The sequence below is a fragment of the Sturnus vulgaris genome, chromosome 23, assembly GCF_052056855.1.
Source record: "Sturnus vulgaris isolate bStuVul1 chromosome 23, bStuVul1.hap1, whole genome shotgun sequence".
Lineage (NCBI taxonomy): Eukaryota > Metazoa > Chordata > Aves > Passeriformes > Sturnidae > Sturnus > Sturnus vulgaris.
Window position 1 is genome coordinate 2,164,340 of NC_142265.1, and position 16,900 is coordinate 2,181,239.

Consider the following 16,900-nt stretch of genomic DNA (forward strand, 5'->3'; position numbering starts at 1 on the left):
CCCCCCCATCCGTCCCCGCCTGAGGGCAGCGGCGCCATCAGCCCCCCGTAAGAGCACCCGGCGGCCAGCCAGCCCCAACCACTGAGAGCCGACGGGGGACACGGGCGGGAGGCCTGAGCGGACGGGACGGGCCGGGCCGGTCGCCGAGGGCGGGGCAGCTGGCCGAGCGCGGGGCGAGTGGCCCAGAATTATGGTGGAGCGATGAGACCCCCGCAGTGCTGGGGCGGGGGGGCAAAAAGATGGCTTCGGCACCCCCCTGCCGCTCAGGTGCCGGGGTCCGGACCGTACCACGCAGGGAGGGGGGAACAAAGGTGGGGGCACCCCCTTCTCCCCGTGTTCGGGGCGGGCGGGGGATCCCGGCTGGGGCGGGGAGGTGGGGGGAAGCGGACTGTACCTCTCCCGCGGGGTGGGGGGGAAGGGGAATGGGGACGCCCTACTTCCCCTTCCCCCCCCACTGGCGGGAGCGAACGGTTTATCCCGGCCCCGCACCGCCAGCTCCGGGCGCCATCTTGGGTGCGACTAAAACAACAAGTCTAAAACCCCCGGCGGGTCCCCGCGGCGTCCCCGGGCTGCGCTGCCCTCCCGGACCGTCCCATCGCGTTACCTGAGGGGGTCCCGTGCGGTTGCCGCACCCCGGCCGCCGCCGCCGGCTCCGCGGCGGCCCCGAACCCCCCCACCTGTCCTCACCTCACAATGGTAGCTGCAGAGCGGGGGGGGAGTGGGGGGGGGGGGGGGGTGGCGGCTGCCCGAGCCTCATTACCATAATCTGCCTGGCAACAAGCCGCGGCGTCGCACGCTGATTGGCTGAAACTCCTCCGCCAACCACGATGGGGCACATAACTCGTCAAGGAAAGACTCGGAGCGCCCGGGTCGATGGGGGGGAGGGGGGAAACACCCCAATCCGCGAGGAGAGGAACGGGGCATGGGTCCTCTGCCCGGGTTTTTGCTCCCACCTTCGGGTGCTGGCGGCCAATCAGAGTCCCGCTCTCATCCCCGCCACGGGTATGTCCGCCAATCAGAGCGCGCTTTTCATCGCGGCGCTCCGCCCCCCGGGGGAGGCGGTGTGGGCGCCGCGGGCAGTGCCCCCTACTGGGGGGGTGGGGGGGCGCCGGGCTCCCCCTGGTGGAGAGAAGGGGCGGAGCGGCGATACCTGCGCCCCGAATCCTCCAGGACTGGCAGGGCCGGGCCCATCCCCCGCTCCCTCCTGTTTAAGGAGGTGACTCCCAAACTTCTCGTGAGCTCCCATCCTGCTGCTCTGCAGCCCGTTGGAGCATAATTACCTAAAGTCGTGTCAAAACCAGCGGATTCCACTGGAATTTTACTTAAAGCTGATAAAGTGAAAGCTGAAACGTGAGCTATTATCTGTCGAAAGTAGACAGAACGCATGAGAAAATGCCCACTGAAGAGCTTCTTCTGCTTAAAACGACCTCAAATGTTGCTACATATTTTTTTTCATGGCACATGTGTCTGAGTCCTAACTGTCTGCTCAAAGAAGGATAATATTGTTCAAAAATGTAACTGATTGGTCATTCCAGTGCGGTTGCTGCCATACTTGTGTTTAGTATTTATCTATTTGTATTATGGTCCCAAGGAAAAACATCCCTTTCTTATCGCTCATTTGCCATTAGCACACACTCAGGTAGCTCTTCAATCAAGTAGGTCAGTGGATGTTTAAGCCAAACAATCCCTGTGTTTAGGACCCTTTAGTTTTTTTTCTGAATGGCTTTATGGACTGTGTATAAATGACTATTCACTGCAGCGTCGGCAGCTACAGATCCTGCAATGGGCCATTGTGGCCAACTTGACCAAATCCCAGGAGGACAGGAAGGGGAAATTTGGGTTAAATATTGATCACTACTTTTACAGAACTGGTTCTGCTCAGTCTCTGTGCTGGGAGAACAGTGAGAAGGTCAGATCTTGGTGCCATTAAATGTAACTCTCCATTAGGTCTGTCCTTTTAATGCCTGGACTAGCCTTTTAAATTAAGAACTGCTGTTGTAAATTGAAATAATTCCCTTGCATCATGTATGAAATCATGCCTCTCTTCCATAAGCAATCAAATTTTCAAAAACAGCCCACATAGTTACAAGTTTTCTAAATTGTGTTTATGAAGTTGATCTTAAAATGTTAGATATGAGTTTCAAACCTCAAGTCAGCAGAATTAGTTTAATTTAGAAGTTTGTTGGATTTTTTTTCCCCTTAACTATACTTCCTTACACCTCTGGGCAGTTCTCTTAATTTAAACTATGGGAGTCATGGAACCAATTTATTTCTCTGTCCATAGAACCAGTTTCAGTTTCATTATACTGTGCTGAAACTTCAGGCGAACAAGTACTATAAGGAAATACATAAAAGCAAACAAAACTGCTTTATTTACTATAAATTTTAAAAGCTGCATGTGTTACTTTTTAAAAAATCAAAGTGCATTTTTATTCACGTTTTCCACGTGTATCCCTAACATTTTTGAAGACTTGGTGGCTCCACCATAAGAGATGTAGTCCCATGGTGGAATACAGAACAGTGCCCTTTCCTGAAATAAGGCTCCCGTTGAAAGTTGTTCCACAGGTTATTTTTTATCCCTTTGTAGTCAAATCAGTGCAAGTTCACCGTGAATGCACCAAGCTGCCAGATGCTGCTCTGATTCATCCCCTGCAGTATCCGGCATCTGATGTAATGCCTATTGTAATTCCCACATTTCAAGTGGTGTTTCTGATGCTCCAGGACAGGCTTTGTTTCCCCCATAGCCTTGTGCTGGCAGAGAGAGAGGCCTTCACATGAGGTTAATTTATTTATTCCTAATCTGCATAGTTCAAGTGAACGACATGAAATACCCCCCCCTTCACCTCCAGTCTGGAAGGTGCTGTAACCCTCCTGAAAATCCTCCTTTCCTGCTCAGCTCCCAGGCCATCAGATTCATGTCTCCATTCCTGCATCATCTCATTTGGATGCTGCTGCAGCAGCAATTTCTCTCATCTTGCCTGTTCTGTTTTTTCCCTCTGGTCACTCCAACATTCATTTTTCCACGAGTTCCCACATGGAAGTAAGTGTATTGACTGTCTTCTTCCTCCTTTTCAGATTCCAGGTAGAAAAGCACACTGGAAGTCCACCCCATTAATTTACTCATGAGTATCTTTTTTTTGCCCTCTTTCCCTTGGACCTCCTCATCCCTTCCTTTCACCTAGAAAAACCACTCCTAAGTTTATGCCTTAAAAACGAGTCTCCCACACCTGGACCCCACTCCCTAAATCTGCTCCCCAACCCTCTCTCAGACCCCCTAGAAAGATTTTCTGGTTTTTACCCATCTATATGGATGTTTCAGGTTTTGTTTGGGTTATTAGATTTTTCTCCATGACATAATGCCATTTTGAGAAACATATAGATTAAACATGACAAAGAAAAATGCTCAAGTGCTCTAAACTCATTTGAGTTATAGAAGCAGCCACTGCCTCCCTGCCCCTGGTGACCTCCCAGTCTCATTCTGTGCATGACAAGTAGGTACTTATGTCCAGATTCCCAAATTAAACTGCACATGGAATTGAGCTATGCTTTGTGGCACCCACTTCCCACCCTCATGCAAGTCAGCAGCTGGCTGTGATTTAGAACTCCAATCTAGAAGATGGAAAAACTTCAGCTCTGTCCCTGTGTCTGTTACAACCTGCTAAATTATAATGCAACTGAAATGTAATTACTTTTCATCCTGCACAGAGAATACAAAACATAAATTCACTAGTTTAGAGTAAGCCACAATAAATTTAATTAACGTGGCGTCATGTAAAACACATACAAGTACAATAAAGTTATTTTATTCTGGTTTTCAGGATCACTCCTCCCCCAAAAAATTAGTATTTTTTTTTTTAACATGCTGAATTAATTCCTGTAACTGCAAGAAAAAAAATTGGCTAAAACAAGTTTGAGGGTGTTGTAATAGCATCTGCATCAATTCAAAAATTTAAATTTTATTTTAAATGAAAAACATACCATTAGCTGAAGTATTTCACCTCAAGCATTCACTATTGGTTCTCTTCTTGCTGATTTGTCCCCAGCCAAGTGGCATTTATCCTCCAATATTTAATTATAAAGAGGCACAAAAATAAGGCAGGAAACAACTTGCGTCACTCCCCCCCAGCCCCCTAATTTTCACTGGTCATTTGGTTAAAGATACAGCAAGTTTTAGGAAAAGGCAGCTTTTCAGTTCACTGAAAATCCATTTAGCAAAGCCCTGCTGGGGTATTGGGATAGGAAAAGTAAGTCCTGATGCCAAAATGCCTGCAGGGAAAATATTTTGCCAATCACACAGCAATATCTCCCCGACTCCACTGGAACAATATTTATAAAGGCAGCTGCTGCTCCTGATGATTCCTTGGGATCCCATGGTTTTAAGGAGACAGAAATCAGGTGGGAGTTTGGCATTTCACAGCTTTTCCTGCAAACTGTCTCTTTGCAAGATTTTGCAGGGTTAGAAAGGGATTTTTTTCTTTCTTGTGCTCGGCTGTTCCTGTGGAGCCCCAGCCTTTCCACAGGCAGCAGGTTGTGGTTCCAGTCAGCCCAGTTTAGGCAAACACAGAAACTCCAGTGCAACCCAGTTCTTCTCTGCATTGCCAGACTTGTTCATTCTTGGAGCATTTGTGCTGGACAGATGTAGTTCAAATCCAGGTCAGCTACTTCTTTAGCTGGGATTACTGTTAATTTAGTGCACACATTTCTTCTCTGGGAATGATCTCAGCTACCATGATCCTGACAGCACTAAACTGCTGATTACCCAACACTACTGGCTGATTTCCCACTGGAGTTCAGGTGTCTCCATGGCCCAGCTCTGGCTGTGTAGAAGCATTGCCATTAGTAGGAAATAATTTGTGCATCAACTGCAAAATAAACACAGAGGGTGTTTGGATTTCCTTTCCATTAAGCAGGCCAGAATGACTCGGGAAACTCTCCATGCTTTGGGATATTTCTGAGTTCACTAGGAAGTTAAATAAAGGTTTAATATTCTCTATTAAAATTATTCCTACAGTGTATTATACAAGATTTGTAATTTTTCCAGAAGATTTGTCTCCAGCGTTGGGAAAGGATTTGATACAGCCTTTGACAGCCTTTTTCAAAACATGGTGATGAGATGACAGTCAACTTTCTCCCACCTTTGTTGGGAAAGAAGGGGTATTCAGAGATCTTCCTCCTGCTCCTGCATACATTTGGTAGATGAATAAAAGAGGCAACGTAAAAATGCTTTCAGTGATAACTTACGGTAGATGTTTAGACAGCAGCCACATTTTCTTTTAAAAAAAATCATATTTTAAGATTTCATTTAGTACATGTACTAACTCTATACTCTGTTTATTTTGGCTTTTTATAGAACAGCTAAAAGTAAGTCTCCTAGCTGGGAAAACTCTGTATTCTTTTTCAGTATGTATAAGGATAAAAATACTTATCTGTCAGATGGTCAGTCTTCCTCCTTCTGCAGAAGTTAGAAATTAGAAGTCTGACCTTCTCATGGATGTAGGAGCTGGCAGAAGGTTTCCAAGCTACCAAGTCCTTTCCATCACAGATACCTCAGTGTATAACCTGAGCAGGCTTTCCCTGATGAGAAACTGAGACTTTTATTCTTGCAGTTTTGAACAAGAGACTAAAAACATCATTGAAGATAAGTTGGTTCTTTTTTCTAAAGTCTATTCCTACTTATATAATGCCTTTTAAGTAGGGTCTTTATCCTCACCCCAGTGTTTACTTCCCCGATATATGTATAGAGAGCAGTCACATCCTCCCCAAAGTTTTTGTCAGACTACACAAACCGTGTTTCTTTAGTTTCCTCCTGTCTAACACATTTCTCGTTCCCAGCTGTCTACCCAGCCCTTCTGCTGTAGTGGGGCAACAGGGCTTTTACAGAGATTTCATTATAGATGATGCAGTTTTAGAATTTGCTTGATTTTTAAGGGCAAAAAACACCCCCTGGGACATCTCCAGCTCTTATCTAAATGTCTGGATTTCCAAGCTTGTGGAAATACTCACCAGTTGCCGTTCCATCCTTTGGCACCTACAGAAGATGACTAAGGTTCATCTAGAGATGGCATCCAGAGAGCATTCAAAAATACAGGTCAGCAGGCAAGTTCAAGAGGCCCAGGCAGACCTGAGTCCAAAATTAGAATCAAATTTGCATGTTGTGATGTAGGCTGGTAATAAAAATAAGACAAAATCCATTAGTAACTTACCTAGCCTAGAGCAATAGCACAGATTCCAAATGCATAGCCAGTTACAGTTGGTACTAAGCTAAAACCTAATACTCCTCTAGAATTACTTGGACAAGAAGCAACGGCCCTGAGCTCCACTTAAATAGGACTCCTGTGCTTGTGCAGGGATGGTCCTAGATGAAGCTGCTCAGGATCAGGAGGATTTATTAGTGGCCTCTGAAGTCTAACTTAGTGCTGTACTGCTGTTCAGATGCTGAAGGTAGATCCTAGTCCTAATTTAGCCATGGGCTCTTGGAGAAGTTGGTGTGACTTTTTTTCATAAAGGTGTCATTTGAGTCTGTCTTAAATCAAATACTTGTATCATTACCCTATTTGTTAACAGCTTATAGGACTGGTGCACAAAAAAAACACAGATGTGGTTGGGGTTTTTTTCTTAATTTCAAGCCTTTACTTACCATGGTCATAAGTCCTTCCTTGATTTTTTTTATCATAACATGTTAAAAATTAGGTCTTTGGAAAGAAAAACACTGCTGACGTTTTCTTACAGCATTCTTCTACTTTAAGGGGAAGAACTCCCGATTTTAAGGGGAAGAACCCCCCCCCCCCCCCCCCCCTTATAGCATGTGGGTGGGCTTATGTTGCTTGTCACCACCTTGGGGACTGGAGTTTCCTGTGTGAGTCGTGACCCTGCAGCAGGTGCTGTCTGAGCAGACCCTGGGACTGGTCTCATTTTGGATTGAATTCAAAGTATTTTTGCAGTGTGGTTCTTTGCAGTTGGATGTGTCCTTCAAGAGGGTAGTTGTCTGGGTAAAAGAGAAATGTTTGTTTAGTGAGTGATTAGTTTAAAAGGAGGGAATGTTTTCCAACTTAACTGAGTTGGAAGGTAAGTGTATTCCACCCACGCTGTAGACAGATATCTGAATGCCTTTGAAAACAACTGGTTTAGGAGACCAGGAGGAATCAAATGGAGTGCCAGGCTTTTTCAGGGAGTTAATGCTGCCCTTATCTCTGAAGCTGATATAAAACCAAATTATATCATCCCAGACAGCCATTAAGATTGAAGCTGCAAGCCTCTGCCTGGGTGCAGATGGCTACAAATAAGAAACTTCTGTAGTCACACAGACAGCAAAAACATAAGAATGTGCTGTTCAGGGGAAAAGCACAGAGCTGCCCAGAGCAGGGAATGCTGGCAGGGATTCTGCTGTGCTTCAGTGATACCACACTGGAGGAAGGATGCAGACACTGTAGCCTGGGAAGAAATAACAAATTTGCTTCCCCAAAATCTCTTAGTGAACAGAACATAACCTAATTATTTTGAGCCAGTCTTTTTTCAGGAAATAATCCTCATTGTCAAAGCTCAGATGATGTTATCGAGGTGCACCCAAATGTTACATATTCCAGGTGTGCCCAGGCACCTGACAAGCCTGACCCAAAATAAAGGTGTTTTCTTCAAAGCAGCAGATTTACATGGTAAAGTTGTGCAGGGCTTTGCATTTCTCTGTGAATTGTTAAACTGTTGCTTTGAACTCCTGTAACCCCAGCCTCCACATAGTGGAAAAATTCCAGATTTGCTTGCCTGAACATGAGGCTGCCGTCACAATGAAAGGTTTGCTGCAGTTCCACCTGAGAGTGCTCATGTGTCCTGCATCATATCGGGTTTGCCCAGCCTTCATTTTGCAGAGATCTCCCCCGGAGACTTGTTTCCAGAGTTTTGCTGTTAGAGTACAATTGGTATTTCCCAGGGCTCTAAAATCTGTTTGCTCGGGAAGACTGTCTCTAAAGCCAGTATACCCCACTGGGAGCTCAGGTAGGATCTGGACTCTTCAGGTTTATCAAAAGTTCCCAGACTTTGATCCCTGATTTCCAAAATCTGCTGCTTAGTGAATTTGCTTGAATAATAGAGCATGGTAATAGCAATGGCATTTCTCAAAGCAAAATTTGAGAAATTTTAATCAGGAGACTTGCCAGCTGCAGGCCCAGCCCCTCAGAAGCTGATTTTTACACTGGAATGTCTTTGCCGCTGTGGTAAGATTATCTTGAAAGTTATTGTCGTGGTTGCTGAGGTATTCAGGAAGGCAAAGAACAGGAATAGACCTAAGATGACAAGGTCATTTTTCACTACTTGGATCAGCTTGATATGAGCTGAATTCATCTCCCTAGTGAGTTCTGTTTTACCCGAGAATACCCTAAAAGTTGAATGAGCTGCTTCACATCCTAGTGGTTCTGCTCAACCTCAAAGGTTGTTGTAAACGAGCAGAGAAGACAGGCTGTGGCTGCCCCATCCTTGGAAGTGTTCATGGCCAGCTTGGATGGCGCTTGAAGCAACCTGGTCTAATGGAAGATGTCCCTGCCCATGGCAGGGGTGGAATGAGATGAGCTTTGAGGTCCCTTCCAATCCAAACCATTCTGGAATTCTGTGATTTCCTGTATTCATCTTTGCACATCCTGGCTCCCGTTCTCTGCTCTTTCCTCATTAATTCCCTGCAGAACTTTTAGGAACTGTGCTGGTGATGCCTGTTTCTCTTTTTTTCCCATCACTTACCTAGTTTTACTTTGACCTGTTCACTTTACCTTTTAGTGTAGAAAAAAGTATTTTAAAATAACACTTTTTCATTTAGTACAGAGCAACAGAAACACAGCGAAACCACATGGAAGGTATAATTAAGACTAAAAGTCAGTTTAGTATTTCTGTGACACCTGCTGGGAATTTATCTCCTTTCAAAGTTTTTCTCCAAGTTTTATTTCATAGCTGACATGTTGGTTGATAACAGAAATATGAAATAAAAAGGAATGAAGGAGCCCTGTGCTGTACAGAATACTGGCTTCTCTCAGCATGGAATACTCAATAGTGAATAATGCAATTGTTGAAAAGCTATTGGCAAGCACTGGAGGTGAAGATGGAAAAAAGACATAACGTGCAATATTTTTCCTTCCCTGACTTTAAAGAAATATCTTCCCAACAAAGACAACAACTTACATAGCCATAAACTGATTTGAATCTTATTTTTCATTGCTGTACTTCTTGGATGCTCCTTTGGTAAATTATTTCCTGCCCCATGCCAGATGCTGTTTCCATTCACAATGAAGTAACAGTCCTCTGTGAGTGATATCATAGTACCATATCACAGCCCCTATTGTGACTTCTCAAATTCAACTCACTGAAATACATTCTTTGTTGATTGTTTGGGGACTTTCAGATCTAGGGTTTGCCTGAAATCAGTTAAAAAAAAAAAAGACAACAGAGCCTGGAGAACTTGGACACAGTTTGCAGTGTACAGAAAAAAAAAAAAGGGCAAAACTGAAAAGTTTGACTATTTGATATATTCTTGTACAGACAGAGGGAAAGTTTGAAATAAGGCTTGCGTAAATCGTTGTTTTTTAGGTTTTGAGGTAGTACAGATATTTAATTACTGACCCTGCCAAGAGATCTACCCATGTGCTTTTTCAAGATGATTCCGCTGATGCTGGATCATCACATGGTGTTGGCCAGGGGAACACCTGGCTTGGGGGCTGCTCCCTTTTCACCCCCTACATGTGCTCCCTGGCCACAGCTCTGCACCCATGTGCCAAAGGAACTGTATCCAAATATAAATAATTTCTAGTTTATCAACTTGATCCCAGGTTTACACCCTTCTAAACATAGACCAGGAATTAAGCAGTTGCCTGCTGTGATCTGTAGTTTTCATCTCATGCTGATGCAGTTCCATCCTTTGCTAAGGTTTATGAAAACTGGTAGATGTGTTTGTGTCAGTGTTGGTGTGCACAGAAGTGATTCTTTTGAAGGGTTATGTAAAGATATATTTTCCAGAAGACAGAACAAATAGAAAGAATCCGGTTGTGGTACTTAAGGCCTGATCATGCAAGGAGTGGAGCACTTTGAATTTTAAATGCAGATTAGAGCACTTGCATCCTCAGGTCCCTGTAAGGTTGCAGGGGTGTATCTGTGTGTATGTGTTTAAGCATAAATTGATCTAAGGACATAATTATATATGCTTATTTTCCCCCCCGTTAGAAGTAAAATGGTAGTTATGAAAAAGAAAGGGAGAAAGGGAGATGGAAGACTTTTGCAATTGGATAGCAAATATTGATTTAACATCTTTGCTAAGCAGCTACTTTTCTGGATTGCTTTTTAGCCTTCCCAGTCAACAAGGAGCTGGCAAATGGGCCTGTCATCCAGCTGTATGTTCACTAAGTATGGTAAAGGCCTCATTAGACTTCTTAACAGAAATGAGGATGTTATTTATCATACCCAGCAAAATATTCGTGTGTTTAAATATGCTGATCTAGGAGATTTTAAGAAATAGAAAACCTGGTCAAATTTTGCCCTTGTTGTTGTCCACTGAGAGTGTAGCAGGTAGTATATTGAGGAAGAATTTAGCCAGAAGCAGTTTTGAGGGAAACTGTTAAAATACAGATAAATGAAGATGTCTGCTGACCCCAAGAGTCTGCATTCATGTGCCAAAGGATTCATTACTCACACTGCAATGCTTTCTGATGTATATTTTTGTATCATCATTTCCCATTTTAAATTCAGCTCTGTAATCCCAAAAGGGAATTAACTACCAGCCATTTGCATTTTAAAGTGAAAACTCAAACCTCAACAGAGTGTTCTACTTAAGACTCTTTTTCTATAACTTAGCCAATGAGCTACATCTTGGTGGAGACCTTGGGGAGTCAACCAAGTGATTGGGACAAGGCAGGAAAGCCTAGAGTTGAAGGAAGCCTTGTAATTTGCTTCCAAAAATGCTGAATACACTGATATCAATCTGAAGCTCTCCTGCAAAATGGTGTTTTTCATTATTGTGGGGCAATATGTCTTTAATTTTGGGGGAGAAAAGGGATCTTTAAGCCATGGCAAGCTGCGATGGCAAAAGGCACAGGCTGTTCTCTCTTCCCATGAGGGAAAATCATGGTAAAATAAAAGGAGCAACTTTAAATTCAGCCCTGTGCAAGATATAGGAAAAGACTATTGGAAAGTTGCAGGACGGGGATTTTGTTAAAGATCTCTTGGGAGCTGACTCATCTTCTGAGGAAATGTGATTCAGAAGAGGCTGTTCTCCCCCTCAGGCCACAGGTTTGGGGTGGAAGTTGTAGGCGGTCCCCTCCTTCCCTTGGAGACATTGGGATTCAGCTTCTACTTGCATGTCCTAGTTCCTTCCAGCTGTGTCCTGCTCTTTGCCTTTATTCAACTGACACTGACTTCAAATACATGTATTTCTTTATTTCTTACCGCCAAGAGAACCTATATTCAAACTTCTTGTTGCCTTAGGAGTTTAAAAGCTGCCAAAGTACTGCTACATCTCATTTCTTGTGGCACTCCAAAGAACTCCGTTTCAAAGGTTATAAAAACCCCAGAGCACAATAAGAAGCCTCTCTCTTGAATGAGTTTGTAAGTCAATAGTGCTGTAGAGCCCAGGGTGTATTTGGGGCACTGAAATAAAAAACTTGTAGAGCAAGGTCTGCAAATATGAATTCCTGTGCCTAGGAATCCCTATTTCCCACAGATTTTCCTCCAACTCTCAGTTGAAGACCAAGCTGCTACTCAGGAAAGACCGTACAGCTCCTTCCCAAATGTCCAGGCTGGTGATAGTGCTAGAGGGCAAAGCTGCAGGTCCTGTGTCTCCAGGTGTGAATTTCCAGCACCTAAAGTCAATATTCCTATGTTGAAATAAGAAGGATGACTCGATGTTTGAGTACTGTGAGGCCCCAATGATGACTGTAACAGGAAATGTCTTAATATTTGCTTAAATAGAATGATGTAAAGTGCAGCATTCTGTGCTGATACCAAATTAAAATGAGGAGGGGATTTTTTGAGTTATTCTGCTTTTAAGTGCAACAGGGAAAAAAAAGCACTTAAAAGTACCATGCAGCTGATGGAAAACTACAGTTCCCAGTAATTTGTATTATCAGACATGGTGTGTCTCCTGGACATTTTAAATTCCTTATTGCCTGTTCCTATGTCATAAATTCCTTCCTCATACACCCTGTTCTTACAAACTGAGTAACTGCTCAAACAAGTGATTGCAGGTGAAAAAAAGGCGACTTCGGTGTGCCATGAAACAGCTTGTTAGCACAGGCAATTCCAGGATGTCTGATGGAACAGCTGCTGAATCAGACCTGACTGCAGAGGGAGGGTTCAATTTTTTGCTGTTGAATTACACTTATCTTCAAAGATGCAAATGATTCCACATTTATTCAGCAGGACAAATCCTGAGGTTTTTTTATATTCCATGTTGTTCATTGCTGTGCCATTTGTTATGATGATTTGGCTTTTAGTCTACCAATGAATACTGAATGAAGAATTAAATCATGAATCAGACCTCTTCTGTTGCTTGCCAGTAACACAAGCCATTTTTATTTTCAATTTCAGGTTTCTTTTACAGTAGAGGACAAAAATAAATTCTGAGTGAAAAGAAGTTAAAATTATTCTTCTCAAGCAAGTCTCCTGCATCAATACTTAATCCTTCCATTATGTCTGATGTCATTAATCATTCTACTGTAATATTTGACACTTATATTTGTGGGACAAATTAGGATCTAATATAAAAGCTGCAATAATACTGACTTATGTGGAACTGCAGCTAATTATATCTTATTTGAATTTTCATCTTTCATAAAAGACCTCTATAAAATGAACAACCTTTCACACTGCTGAAATGACTGAGATGGGCAAGCAGAAGAGGGATGAGGGAAGAAACATCCAAGGACAACAGGAGAAATCTCAGCACTATAATGAGCCAATATCAGTTGTTGATGGATTCTTTTTAATAGTGGGGTTTTTCTCTTTCAGATGGCTTCTCTACCACAGCTGTGGGGCTCAGCTTATTTAAGTTGGAATGGTTTGGTTGCCTTGATACATGGATGACTGACACTGCCATCTTCAGAGGTGAAACATCACTTCAGTCTTCACAGGTAGACTAGGAGAGATAAAGGAGACAGGATGCCATTGCAGGGAGATGTGTTACCAAGAAAGAGGATGAGAGTTAAATATTTTCTGCAAAGCAGCCTCTCCTTCCTCTCTCCCCACCGCGTCTTTTCTGTGCCTTTACTTGTAGATCTCTAGACCCTCGGTCTTTTGAGTTCTCTGTGTCAGGTTCAATGTTTGTGTTCAGTTCCTTAGAGAAGCATCAGGCATTGCTCTGCCAGTGAGATCCTGCCAGTGCTCAAAGCCTCAGATCCATCTGGAGAGAGAAAATGAGCAGCATAAATTCCCAGTTTGTGTATTAGCTAAAAAGGTGGTTAGTCTCTGCTATTTCTGCATTCAGGGTTCTCAGTCTGAGTGTGGGCTCATTACTCTATTGAATGATATATTATTGAATTATCAGGAGTAATTTCTTTTCCTGGGAAGTGAATCCTACATCTGTGCAACTCTATTCCAAAATGGATTCCTTGTGTCTCTCAGACATTGCTTTTGACTTGGATAGTCTTCAGAAAAACAAATTGTCCAGTTAAGTTCACCATTGGTTTTACCCCCCATGTAGAAATAAGAGGAGATCATAGATTTAGCACATTTTCTGGACGCTGAGATTCATATGCAGAGTGTTGAAGGAGCAGCAGCTTTCTTTAGCAGCCACTCTCTTGTGCTGCCCTTAAGCATCCTGGATTGATGCATTTTTCATTTTCCAATGCAATTGCACCTTTCTGTGCTAGTGCTTCAGCAAAGTACCCTAGTATCTCCAAACTTAACAGAAGGGTTATTTTGAAGTTTTCAGTTTTACAGGAGTATTAATGCCAGGCTTGTTTCCTTAACAGTCTGTTACATGCTGTAGGCAAGGCTTATGCTGTTTGAGATGAACACAGCACAAACTGCTGTGCAGATCTGTCCACTTCAGGCACCTCAGTGGAAGCCAGATGAATGGCACTGTTTCAGGCATGGTCCAGAGCAGTGGGAAAATGGCCATCTAGAGTTAAGGGTTTATTGGTATAATGAAGGGTAGATTTTCTCCCTTCCTTGCCAGTCCCTTTTAAAGAAGTCTCTAAGCAGAAACAGAAAGGCTTGCTGTCCAGCACCATTTACTCTGTCACTTCTTTTCACAGATTTCTGTGCAGCTTTTCCTCACATCTGCGGTTACTCCATTTATCCCTGTTTTTATGGTATGGCCCCACTTGCAATGCATCTGTTCTTCGTTATTCTCCATCCTTTCACTCTTCTAAACTTCACCATCTTCCCCTGTTTTTAGGCTCCTGTCTGCCTCTCAAGGCTTCTGCATTTTTTGTTACCCTCTTTCTATGGAGCATCTCTGCTCTCATTGTATGTCTTAAGCCCAGTTTCTTCAGCAGTTTCTTTCGTCTCCCTGCTGCTGGACTTCCTACATCTTGTCCTCAGTGTGTTGTCATTTTGAGTCACAGATGGAAGGCTAAGCTGCAAGGGTGCAGGAACCCTGGACTTCCCCACAGAAGTGCTGCAGCCAAATACAGATGTCCAATTCCAGACTAGGCTGTCAATCTTCTCATGTTATTTATGGGTCTGGAGAAATATTATGTCCCACAGGCACTTAAATAGCTGGATGTTGGATCAAGTTTGAGTTGGCTAATAACAGTTTTGCATTGCTTTCTGCCCCTTACACAGCCTTGGTGGCAGGTAGAGGTCTTTTCCGAAGGGCAGGACTGCTCCACATGAGTTTGGGCAGTTAATTGGGCATCATCTGTGCAAGTTGTGCACTATGCTTTTCCTAGAAGCACTGCTTAATATTTCTAAAATTGCTGAATTGTGTTCAGCAGTAATAATATTGGAGTATGATTGTGATACTCCAATAATAAGCAATAGGGAGTTCTTTACTTAATCCCACCACATTCTTTGTTTCTAACTTCAGTTTTTCATTCTGCCTCCTAAACCCCAGAATGACTCAGCTCTACCTCTGCAAGCTCTACCTTGCACATACCTGTTACTATTACAAATTATATGAACGCCCATTTAAATCTTCAATCAATTTTAGCTGTATAGGACTACAATTCACTGGCTAGACTAATTTTACTTTAATTTCAGGAGTTTAAGAGAATGGTGGGAATCTTCAAAGATTTCCTCACTTCTCTGAACTCATTCTCCAGGTACTTAGAGAATCTCAATGCATCCGTTTTCTAAAGTTGCTGCTCCCAGAGATTTTAATGGTACCAAATGCATTCCTTGATGACTTCTGTTTGCTCCTATTATCACGATTTTAACATTACTCTTACAGAGCACATTTTTGCAATCATATATGCTTTCTGTTTACACAGTCACGGTCTTGCAAGTGCTAAGGGGCAGAGTTGTTCACTTGAAACATTTCTTCCAGAATAAACATTGGCAGCCAATGGTGAGGATGAGATTCTCAGTGCTTCATTAGCACAGATGTCCTGGAAAAGGGCACTAAGAGCTCCAGAACCTGGGTAAAATGGGATTCTTGGAAGTAAATATAAGCTGTCACCTACCTAACAGGTTTAACAGGAGAGGTGTCCTAGGGAATGCTGCAGCCTTGTAGCATTGATTCAAACTGGTGCTGTTGTCACAGGCAACAGACAAGTACCAGTGCTCACCTGAAATAGACCTGTGCACTGAATTAAACACGGCCATCATGAGTGTCACCATGCCTGCAGTGACCCACTGCTTCTGTGTGGACAGGAGACACCTGGAAACAGCCATCCCCAAAGCCTTGCCATGCTGAAAGCCTTTGGGTTTTTTCCAACTGATGGGATTCCATTTGCATCTTGCTGGAGGCTCTTATCTCAATATCTCTCCCTGCTACCCTGCAGTCATATGAATTTAGTTGCATGCAGAGCTCTTGATCATCACCAAGGAATGACCAAGATCTGGGAGATTAAACCTTTTTTTTCTGGGGACATTTTGTGCTGGTAGGGCTGATCTCTGTATGAAGGGAAATGTGTTATTCTTCAAACCATAATTTCTCACTTGCTTTTTAGGTAGTGAACTGACCACTGATGGCCTTGCTCTTGAAGAGGAATATCCTGTGTTGCAGCCTCGCTGCAGGACCTTAGCTCTTACACCCTGGTGTATCTACAGTGCAGGACTAGAAGTAGATGAGAATATAGTTGAGGTTGTACCTCATCTGAGAGACTTCCCCAAGAGTCACCAGATTTATAGTTTTTCAGAAAAACAAGGATAATACTGTTGGAGTCAGTGCTGTGAACATAAATTCTCACTAAGCACTACATAAATATTAAAAGTAAATTAATGTAGCACTTTAAATACTATATAAATTCAACCTCGAATGAAAGCCCCTACCCAAAGATTTATAGAGAACTTGTACATTTTGGACTGTGTGGGGAAAAAAAAATCTCTCCTTTTCAAGTAAAGGGAGAAGCCTATCTCAGAATGTCTTGTTATTCCTGTATTCATATTGCACATTAAATGTTTACATTAAAATGTGTCCGTTTTCAAAAGCAACTTGTTACTCCATTTTTCAACTGAACTTGGCCAGGCTAAAAAGGAAATTATATATGCCAGAGGACTGCAGTAAAAGAGATTTAAGGGTTTTCAAATAATGTAAGAAAGAAACTATAATAAGTGACCAGTGGACCAGTCAGCAATTTTAATTAAAACTGAGCTGTTTATTGATCTGTCGTACAGATTCACCCCATCTACATTTCAGCAATGTTCCTATTTCAGAAAACTTGTAAGAGCCAGTAAATAATACGGAAGTTTAGAATGGAAATGTTTTATCACTGTGACATTTTATACAAAGGTCTTTTCCATTCCATTCGAGCACCCATATTTTCACACA

The 16,900-nt window shown here is 43.0% G+C and overlaps 1 protein-coding gene and 1 long non-coding RNA gene across 2 annotated transcripts in view; one reads left to right on the forward strand and one right to left on the reverse strand.

Annotated features, from left to right (window-relative positions):
• The window catches only part of PRDM10 (PR/SET domain 10), a 44,402-nt gene extending 43,504 nt beyond the window's left edge, over window positions 1–898 (reverse strand). Inside the window, exon 1 of the mRNA XM_088178083.1 lies at window positions 761–898. The gene's annotated coding sequence lies outside the window, so the exon portion shown is untranslated. The remainder of the gene's footprint in view (window positions 1–760) is intronic.
• LOC148221334 (uncharacterized) lies at window positions 44–16,563 on the forward strand. The gene is made up of 3 exons (XR_015808228.1): window positions 44–311; window positions 12,973–13,068; window positions 16,080–16,563. It is a non-coding gene; the product is annotated as an uncharacterized LOC148221334 (long non-coding RNA).
• Window positions 16,564–16,900: the final 337 nt, after the last annotated feature.